Here is a 10,751-nt window from a genome sequence, read left to right as displayed (position 1 = left end):
TTGTAGTTCATTCATGCGGTCTCTAAATGTCTGCCATTGCCCATCCACTGTCAATCCCTTAAGTATCATTCGCCAATCTATTCTAGCCAATTCATGTCTCATAACTTCAAAGTTACCCTTCTTTAAGTTCTGGACCATGGTCTCTGAATTAACTGTTTCATTCTCCATCCTAATGTAGAATTCCACCATATTATGGTCACTCTTCCCTAAGGGGCCTCGCACAACGAGATTGCTAATTAATCCTCTCTCATTACACAACACCCAGTCTAAGATGGCCTCCCCCCTAGTTGGTTCCTCGACATATTGGTCGAGAAAACCATTCCTTATGCACTCCAGGAAATCCTCCTCCACTGTATTGCTTCTAGTTTGGTTAGCCCAATCTATATGCATATTAAAGTCACCCATGATAACTGCTGCACCTTTATTGCAGGCACCCCTAATTTCCTGTTTGATGCCCTCCCCAACATCACTAGTACTGTTTGGAGGTCTGTACACAACTCCCACTAATGTTTTTTGCTCTTTGGTGTTCTGCAGATCTACCCATATAGATTCCACATCATCCAAGCTAATGTCCTTCCTAATAATTGCATTAATCTCCTCTTTAGCCAGCAATGCTACCCCACCTCCTTTTCCTTTTATTCTATCCTTCCTGAATGTTGAATACCATTGGATGTTGAGTTCCCAGCCCTGATCATCCGGGAGCCACATCTCTGTAATCCCAGTCACATCATATCTGTTAACATCTATTTAGGCATCATGGGGGCAGGCATTTTGACTCTGGCATTTTACCACGTGTGCTCGCAATTTACCTCAAATTTGTAGCTGCTTTCAAAAACAGAGAAGCTCTCAAAGTCTCTCTGTCGGCTGGCTGAATCCTTCACCAACAAAAATTTCAGCTTTGTATTATCCAATTACATCTCCATTCTCGTCGCCAATGTGATATCTTCAAGAGCACATGTAACACACAGCCTGTACGATGGCTGCAGGTCCGGAACTTCCTGTGGAAGCCTCCTTCCTGTCAGGTGACCAGACTGTTTATTAAACAGCACTAGCTGCAGTAACACAGTACATCCACATTGTGGAGCTACATACATTACACTCCTCATGTTTAATTTGCCCTCCTCCTGAGGTCATGTATCCCCGTCTGCTCCAGGCTATCATATAATCATGTACTACTCCAAAAGCATATCGACTGTCTGTATAGATGTTTACTCTTTTTCCCTGAGGCAGCCTCAGAGCCTCGGTGAGAGCCACCAATTCAGCCACTTAAGCTGGTAAGCCCCCTTCAAGTCGTCCTTCCCTTCTAACTTGTCCGCTGCTATCTACCACTGCCCATCCCGTCCATGGTGTCCCTTTGATATAGCGCCGAGACCCATCACGTATAGATCCATGTCTGCCTCCTCAAGCCTGACTACTTCCCTCGTCTTCTCCTGTCAGGCTACACTGATGCTCCCCTCCTCCCATAATGATCCACCCTGCAGGGTTGTTACAGTTGTCTTTTATTATTGTTACCGTCCCGTTGGGGGGGGGGTAAGAGCGTTGCTTCCCACCAAGCCCTTCACGTGTCGGATACCGTTTTTAGCCTTCCTGTGTTAAGCACTTCTACTAAGGTATGCTGGCTGTGCAGGATAACGTGTCCCAACATTACTATGCCACTGGCCTATGCCTGTCCCCATGATCTTTACTGCAGTAGGTATAGATTCTGGTCAGGTAATCCCAGGGCTGGAGCACTTGTGAGAGCTTGTTTTAACCTTATAACTGCAATTTCCTGATCAGGGCCCCACTTACAGGCTCTTGAGAGGGTTTCCCCCCTTTGACCAGGTCCTGTATAGGTTGGGCCATCTCGGCATATTCGGGGATAAAATTTCTGCAGTAGTTGAATAGCCCTAGTACCTGCCTGACCCCTTTCACGGTTCCTGGCCTGGGCATTGATCGAATTGCTTCCTTTCTGTCCTCAGGCATCTGTCTCTTCCCTTGTGATATTATGTATCCTAGATATGTTACTTCACTCCTTCCCATCTGCACCTTCCCAGGATTTATTTTTAATCATGCGCTCTGTAGGGCTCCTAACACTGTAGTTAAAGCTAATACGTGTTGTTGTTCTGTACTGGAGGCAATGAGGATGCTAAGAGGCTGCAGGGTGACTTGGACAGGTTAGAGGCAAATGCATGGCAGATGCAGTATAATGTAGATAAATGTGAGGTTATCCACTTTGGTGGCAAAAACAGGAAGGCAGAATATTATCTGAATAGTGACAGATTAGGAAAAGGGGAGGTGCAACGAGACCTGGGTGTCATGTATATCAGTCATTGAAAGTTGGCATGCAGGTACAGCAGGCAGTGAAGAAGGCAAATGGCATGTTGGCCTTCATAGCGAGAGGATTTGAGTATAGGAGCAGGGAGATCTTACTGCAGTTGTACAGGGCCTTGGTGAGGCAACACCTTGAATATTGTGTACAGTTTTGGTCTCCTAATCTGAGGAAGGACATTCTTGCTATTGAGGTAGTGCAGCGAAGATTCACCAGACTGATTCCCGGGATGGCAGGACTGACATATGAAGAAAGACTGGATCGACTAGGCTTATATTCACTGGAATTTAGAAGAATGAGAGAGGATCTCATAGAAACATATAAAACTCTGACGGGATTGGACAGGTTAGATGCAGGAAGAATGTTCCCAATGTTGGGGAAGTCCAGAACCAAGGGTCACAGTCTAAGGATAAGGGGAAGCCATTTAGGACCGAGATGAGGAGAAACTTCTTCACTCAGAGAATTGTGAACCTGTGGAATTCTCGACCACAGAAAGTTGTTGAGGCCAGTTCGTTAGATATATTCAAAAGGGAGTTAGATGTGATCCTTACAGCTAAAAGGATCAAGGGATATGGAGAGAAAGCAGGAATGGGGTACTGAAGTTGCATGTTAAGCCATGATCATATTGAATGGTGGTGCAGGCTCGAAGGGCCGAATGGCCTACTCTTGCACCTATGTTCTATGTTTCATCCACATACTGCAAAAGGGTGCTCTCTTCTTTGCCCGTTGGGGGCCTTCCTTTCCTGCACCTCCTTCCTTATTCCAGCAATCTTTGGACAAGTGTCCAGGTTTACCACAATCTTTTGATGGGCTTCTCCTCGCCCATATTTAAACATTCCTCTACCTTTTCACCTGACTTTTGAGTCACATTCAGTATCCTACTCCAATTTGTTCTAATTGGTCCCCAGCACCCTTCCATCCCGTCTTTGAGGAATTCCAGTTTTTGCACATCAGCTCTTTCTCTATTCTGCCATTCCCCATTTTGTACCTCTTGTGTCGCTTTGTGCCAATTTACCGGACCCGTTTTGGCTTTTACCAGATTGTGAATGTCTGCTAAGGGTGTCTAGCATCTCTTCCACCTTTTGCCGGAATTCTGTATTCCGACTATTTGCTTTAGGGGTTGATAATTCATTCAATAGTATTTGTCTCTCCTGTGGGCTGAGGGGTACCTCCTGTATGGTAATTTGGGCTGGTCTGCGTCCATTGGTGGGAATCGTAATGGTGCGTATAGGCACCGCTGGTAGGTAGCCATTATCATATGCCAGGGGCCAATCTACTCTGCACTCGTCATTGGTCAACTTATCCTGGTCTGGTTTATTGTTAGGTTGGGTTTGTGGGCTACTCTTACCCACGGAGAGGTACAGCAACTCTATTGCTGGTGCCGTAGGTGATCCTGTTACGGCTGCGCACTGCACTATCTGTCCGGTCCCGTCTGTTATCTCTTCCAGCTTATTTATCTTAGCTTCTAACTCTTGAATTTGTTTTGTTTGAGTATCTATTTATTTTATCTGTCCTCTGTAGCAGGCGAGTATTATTACATAGGCTTGCTCCGTTTTATTCTTATTCTGACTATCGCACCATTTCCTCTGTCTGTCAGGTGAGTCTTCTGGCTTTGTTTTGTTTGGTGAACTAAATAAAACAGCTGTCAATGGAAAGGGTTAAATCCTTTGCAGGTTCATAAGAAGGCCTGACGTCATTACCTGACTTTGTGTAATTCTTTTTTTTAAACCTTTTCTGATATCAGAATAAGGCATCCATTTTAAGAAGGTTTTCAAACCCGAAATTTCAATCTCCTTTACTGCAGTGAAACTTTCTCGTAATTTAAAATTATCAATATAGAGTGTCTTTTATCTCTTTTCCAATATTCACACTTTGAAACAAAGCCGAAATTTCACTGTGGCCATAAAGAAAATTTGGTTTTCATTGGTTAATTACCCTCCAATTAAACCATTATCTTTTTCCCAGCCAGTATCAAATCCAGTAAGTTACGTCTTTTTCCATTTTCTCCTTTCTTCAAATTAGGTTTTGTATCTTACAAACATTTTACACAGAGGGCTTGTGTCTCCGTGAATGTGATTTCTTTTAGCAGCTGTAGCTTCCAAGGTTGCATCTTTTATCTTTGTGAATTCAATACAGCTTATACGATGTTTTTCCAGCAAATTATTCAACAGTCAAGAAAGCTTCCATGCAACACTTTCACTTAAAGACAGCCATTCACACCAACTTTTCCTATGTTTTTTTCAGCCACTTATCCTTGCATGCCATTTCTTGTCAGGGTACGTTTACTCCTCTACCAGATTCTGTGTACTGTTTCCAAGCCCTTGGACCCCTCTAACGTATGGCCGGACTAACAATACTGCTTGCCTCCCTAATCTGGTTCCTCCGCAACTTAAGTATTTAGTTTTTGGTTTTTTGTCTTTCCTGCTAGCATTCATACCCGGGACGCTTTTGGTCCATATCTCAGAGACCCCCCTTGGTCTTCATTTTATCTCATTGGCCAGTTTTTCCTAAACATCCTGGGGTCCCACCTAGTCTAATACAGTTTTTCATGGGAGTCATATATTGTTTACAGTTAATGGCCCCAAATTTCCCCAGCTGCTTAGAGCGGCGTATCTCGATGTGGTGTGCCAACTTCCTGGAGGAGAAAAAGTGGCAAAAATCTACCTTGTAATTTAGCCGCTCCCTTGTCGTCCGGATCCATCAGCATTGCGAAGCAGAGTGTGTGGGGGGGGGGGGGGGGGGCGGAGCTTCGACCGCACGTGCACAGCGCGGCTGGTGGAGGGGCGGGGCTTGGGCCCACCGTGTCGTGCAGTGTCGGTAGGGGCACGCATGATCGTTTCAGTGTGCGCATGCACAATGGGCGCTTCAGCTTGCGCGCATGCACAGTGTAACAGGAAGCTTGGCAATTGGCCATTTAAAGGGAGAGTGTCCTCAGAATAAGTGGCTATGGAGCATATATAAGGGTGAGGTCTGAATATTGATTTTTGTGTGGCTGAGGGAGTGGAAAGGAGTGCTGGATAGGTGTAAGAGAGGTGTAAGTGTGATCTTTGAACATTACCTGCGTTTGCGTCCAATAGACGAATGGCACAAGAGCGTGTAAGAAGAACCAAGAATTTCCTCCATGAGGAAGTGGAGAAATTAGTAACGGTTATTGAGGAGAAATGGCTGGAGGTGGATATCAGCAAGAGTGGTCCGTCAAAGGTCTCCCCCAAGGAAATGAGGAAAAGATGGAACCTTGTTGCCGAAGAATGCTCCGTTGGAATCAACACTGCAAGATCTGGAAGCCAGTGCAAGAAGAAATGGCAGGACATTGATCAAGTAGTGAGTGTAAGTAATATCTTTATCTTTAAATTGAATTGCAGTGGAAAATGTGAGCATCTGTATGTGTCCCACCCATCAGAAGCGCACCATGTCTGACAATTTATATTTTCATCTTTGCAGAAGAAATTGACAACAAGAAGAAGAGAACTAGAACAGGAGGAGGTCCGCCAAATCTGCACCAACTGACACCCCTGGAACAGAGGGTTGCTGCCTTGCTGACTCGCACTGGCAGAAAAAGAATAAGCTCTGCACAAGCTGGACCCACAGGCGAGGGTGAGGGTGAGTCATTAAAATGCATAGTCGCCCTTCAAATCAACCTGCTGACTGGCCTGCTACGTGTGAGACTACTCGTGCCACCCATCCTGCCCCCTCCATTGCTGCTAACCATTTGACTGTTGTGTTGTTTTTTGCAGAAGAAGACGACACTCCTCAAGATCCTGAGGATACAGATGCTTGCGCTCCAGACCAAAGCGGGTGGGGGGGAAGAGGGGTCCATGGAAATGTGTGCTCAGGAGAATGCTGACCGCGATATCGATCAGGATATAAAACACAGCCAGAACCCTCCATTAGCTCCTCGGCAACCTTCCATGGGTTCACACCTTCCGAGGTCGCTGGTCCGAGTGGCGGTCTGGAAATGCATCTTGGGACACCCAGTGCCCCACCGTCCCAGCCTGCGCCTCGCACTGGAGGAGTGCCACTAGGTAGACCCACGATGAGGGGAAGGAGAAGCCGACCGGTCTCTCCAGAGAGGCAGCCCTCAGCAGAAGTAAATCAGGTTTTTTCATTGGGTGAGGAGACTAATGCCCTCACAAGATCACTCGTGGCGGCCGTCAATGGGGTGCGTGATGAGGTCGCCACACTATCGGGTGAAATCTCTGCACTAAGATGGGAAGTCAGGGCGGACATTTCAGAGGATGTGCAGACGATGGCAGATGCCATGAGGGAGCTGGCTTCTGCAATAAGGGCACAAAGGCCGGAGACTCAAATGCTACTCCCACTTCACTCCATGCACCAACCACCGGTCAGATCCAAGCCGGGCCCCCCAACCCCTCCCCCACCACCATCACCGACCTTATAAGGAAGTGCACTTTCCCCGAGATCTGGATGAGGGATGGCTGCAGACTTTCTTTCCTGCTGTGGCTGTTATTGTTGTTGGTGTCGTTGAAGTGCACTGTAAAATTCACAATAAAAGATATTTTGCATCAAAACTGAAGCATCCTCCATTAGGACCATGCAACTGTAAAAGGTAAAAAGCCCTATCCCTACAGTTATGTGTGCCTGCTGCCCCTAGCCCTGGCGGGAGAGCTAGCCAGTGCGTTCTGCAGTCGGCAAGGTAGGACTGCTCTATTTTCTGTAGCTGATTTATCTTTCATTTATTTGTGATGATTTTGTGCAGCTGTTGTGCTGAAGATGTTGTAATGTTGTGCTGATGATGTGAAGGTCTTTAGAGCTTTGGAATCCTCTAACTCACCTCCCCCCGCCCACACACACTCCCCCTCCCCACCATCTCTGGCTACCTGCGCTGATTTCTTAAATGTAGGTAAGGTTTTTCTGTGCCTACAAAAGTGGCCACATACACTGGCCTTAGTTAGTTTGGAATAATTTTCAGCTGGATAAATTTGCTCTATGGCCAGAAGAGGTGTAAGTGGCTTATCACGTCCCCTTTTGGAGAACAAATTAACTAAAAAAAAACCTAACTAACTGACTTACACTGGAGCAAGTTAAATGGGGAAATTTGCGATTTTTAAGTTACTCCAAAAAAAGCTACTTGCTCCAAAAAAAGCGGGTAAACTCCTGGGGAAATTTGAGCCCTATGTTCCAGACTGTTGCCCTTGGTGGATTTGCTTATATAAATCTATACTAAAGTTCACACCACGGATGGTTCATTACCCATCAGGCTTCGCTATTCCCTTCTTACTAGCCCAATGTAAGCGAGTGTATAAGCGTGCTTTACATACATAAGCGGGTTATACATAACCGGTCAATATTACAATCCATATCGTAAGACAGAAGAACTCCTGATTCCTCAGAACCTCCGAATTCCCTTTAACCTTCTTACTCAAGTGTACTTTATTCCCCCTTACAAAGGCGAACGTCCCTTGTGACTCCTCGTCTAAGGGTATGGCCCAAAATCCATTTGCTATATCCAATACTTTGAATATTTTATGTTCCGGGCCCAGGCCATTGAAAATCGTTCTCGGGCTGACCACTATTGGGTGTTCCCAAGGTGTAACTTTATTTAACCTTCCTGAAATAACCTTCCGGAAATACTAGGGATTCAAGGGTCTATCGAAAAGGAGGAACTGAAGGAAATCCTTATTAGTCAGGAAATTGTGTTAGGGAAATTGATGGGATTGAAGGCCGATAAATCCCCAGGGCCTGATAGGCTGCATCTCAGAGTACTTAAGGAAATGGCCCTAGAAATAGTGGATGCATTGGTGATCATTTTCCAACATTCTATTGACTCTGGATCAGTTCCTATGGACTGGAGGGTAGTTAACGTAACACCACTTTTTAAAAAAGGAGGGAGAGAGAAAACAGGGAATTATAGACCGGTTAGCCTGACATCGGTGGTGGGGAAAATATTGGAATCAATTATTAAAGATGAAATAGCAGTGCATTTGGAAAGCAGTGACAGGATCGGTCTAAGTCAGCATGGATTTATGAAAGGGAAATCATGCTTGACAAATCTTCTAGAATTTTTTGAGGCTGTAACTATAGAGTGGATAAGGGAGAACCAGTGGATGTGGTGTATTTGGACTTTCAAAAGGCTTTTGACAAGGTTCCACACAAGAGATTAGTGTGCAAAATTAAAGCACATGGTATTAGGGGTAATGTATTGACGTGGATAGAGAACTGGTTGGCAGACAGGAAGCAGAGAGTTGGAATAAATGGGTCCTTTTCAGAATAGCAGACAGTGACCAATGGGGTGCCGCAGGGTTCAGTGCTGGGACCCCAGCTATTTACAATATACATCAATGATTTAGATGACGGAATTGAATGTAATATCTCCAAGTTTGCAGATGACACTAAGCTGGGTGGCAGTGTGAGCTGTAAGGAGGATGCTAAGAGGCTGCAGGGTGACTTGGACAGGTTAGGTGAGTGGGCAAATGCATGGCAGATGCAGTATAATGTGGATAAATGTGATGTTATCCACTTTGGTGGCAAAAACAGGAAGACAGAATATTATCTGAATGGTGACAGATTAGGAAAAGTGGAGGTGCAACGGGACCTGGGTGTCATGATACATCAGTCATTGAAGTTTGGCATGCAGGTACAGCAGGCGGTGAAGAAGGCAAATGGTATGTTGGCCTTCATAGCTAGAGAATTTGAGTATAGGAGCAGGGAGGTCTTACTGCAGTTGTCCAGAGCCTTGGTGAGGCCACACCTGGAATATTGTGTACAGTTTTGGTCTCCAAATCTGAGGAAGGACGTTCTTGCTATTGTGGGAGTACAGCGAAGGTTCACCAGATTGATTCTCGGGATGGCAGGACTGACATATGAGGAGAGACTGGATCAACTGGGCTTGTATCCACTGGAGTTTAGAAGAATGAGAGGGGATCTCATAGAAACATATAAAATTCTGACGGGATTGGACAGGTTAGAGGCAGAAAGAATGTTTCCGTTGCTGGGGAGTTCCAGAACCAGGGGTCACAGTCTAAGAATAAGGGGGAAGCCATTTAGGACCGAGATGAGGAGAAACTTCTTCACTCAGAGAGTGGTTAATCTGTGGAATTCTCTACCGCAGAAAGTTGTTGAGGCCAGTTCGTTAGATATATTCAAAAGGGAGTTAGATATGGCCTTACGGCCAAAGGGATCAAGGGGTATGGAGAGAAAGCAGGAAAGGGGTACTGAGGTTGAATGATCAGCCATGATCTTATTGAATGGCGGTGCAGGCTCGAGGGGCCAAATGGCCTGCTCCTGCACCTAATTTCTATGTTTCTATGTTTAAAGCGGTATAGTCTATAGTCCGCCTATATGAGGTGTCTGGTTTCTTTACTGGCCATGCTGGTGAGTTGGATGTAGCTATTGTTTGCCTCACCACCCCTTGCCTTTCCAATTCTTTGATAATCTGAAGGACAGCTGCTTCAGCATCGGGCTTCAACGGGTATTGTCAGTGGGCTTTATGTTCTGGGCCTGGGATCTTGACTAGCTCGGGTCCTACCAACCCACAGTCCTGTTTGTGTTGGGCCCATAGTGCAGGGTATAACTGACATATACTTCCCCAGGCGCCCTTTGTTTCCCACTCGGGATCCCAGCCACCCGCTGCTGCTGATGGCCCGGGTGGTTAAGTTTACACTGAGTTTGGTGCTTGTCTCCCCAGATTACTCGGTTATGCTGAGGGTCTATTAGTACCCCTATTTCCCTTAATGTTTCTATTCCTAATATGGTGCCTTTGGGGTTGGGGCAGCACCAAAACTGGGTGGGTAGTATTATCTCTTGTTCTTCCAATCGTACAATTTCACTTAAAGTTGCCTTTCTGTTACATCCTCCCACTCCTTGTATGCTGATCGTTTCCTTGGTAAGGGATAAGTCTAGGTTAGTTATGGATATTGATGCTCCCGTGTCTATCAGCATCTCGCACTGCCGGCCCCCTAACCCTGTACTAACAAACATTCTTGGGTCCTCTCTTTGTAGTCCCACATCTTCACCGGGGACCAGTAACCCCTATTGAGTGGCTGCCAACCATAGCATGCTTATGATGGTCCTCGTTAGACGGCGTCTCTTGCCAGGGGGATGGCCGTGGAGTCCGCTGAGCTTCTCTAAGGAGCGCTACCACTTTTCCCCTGGTCAGGGGTGGTTCTCCTCCTGGGACTCCTCTAATCTGTCCGGGTCCTGTCCTTCTGCCCCTCTCCCCCCCCCCCCCCGCCCCTTAGCACAGCATTTCCTCGATGTATGGCCGAGTTTGCACAGTTCTGGCACTTCGGCCTTGATTGTCCACCCCTCCCTTGAGCCCCTTTTTTCTGCTGGCACTCTCTACTAAAGTGGCCTTCTTTTTCACAATCAAAACAAGTCAACGGGGCTGCGCGTAGTTTTCCTTCCTCATTCGTTCCTTTCACAGCTGCTGCCACTGCGGCCACGTGCACTTCTACCGCGGCTATTTTCCTTTTCTGAGTAGCAT

This window comes from Pristiophorus japonicus, chromosome 1, assembly GCF_044704955.1.
Source record: "Pristiophorus japonicus isolate sPriJap1 chromosome 1, sPriJap1.hap1, whole genome shotgun sequence".
Lineage (NCBI taxonomy): Eukaryota > Metazoa > Chordata > Chondrichthyes > Pristiophoridae > Pristiophorus > Pristiophorus japonicus.
The sequence above is the reverse complement of the archived record's forward strand: the minus strand, read 5'-3'. Positions refer to the sequence as shown.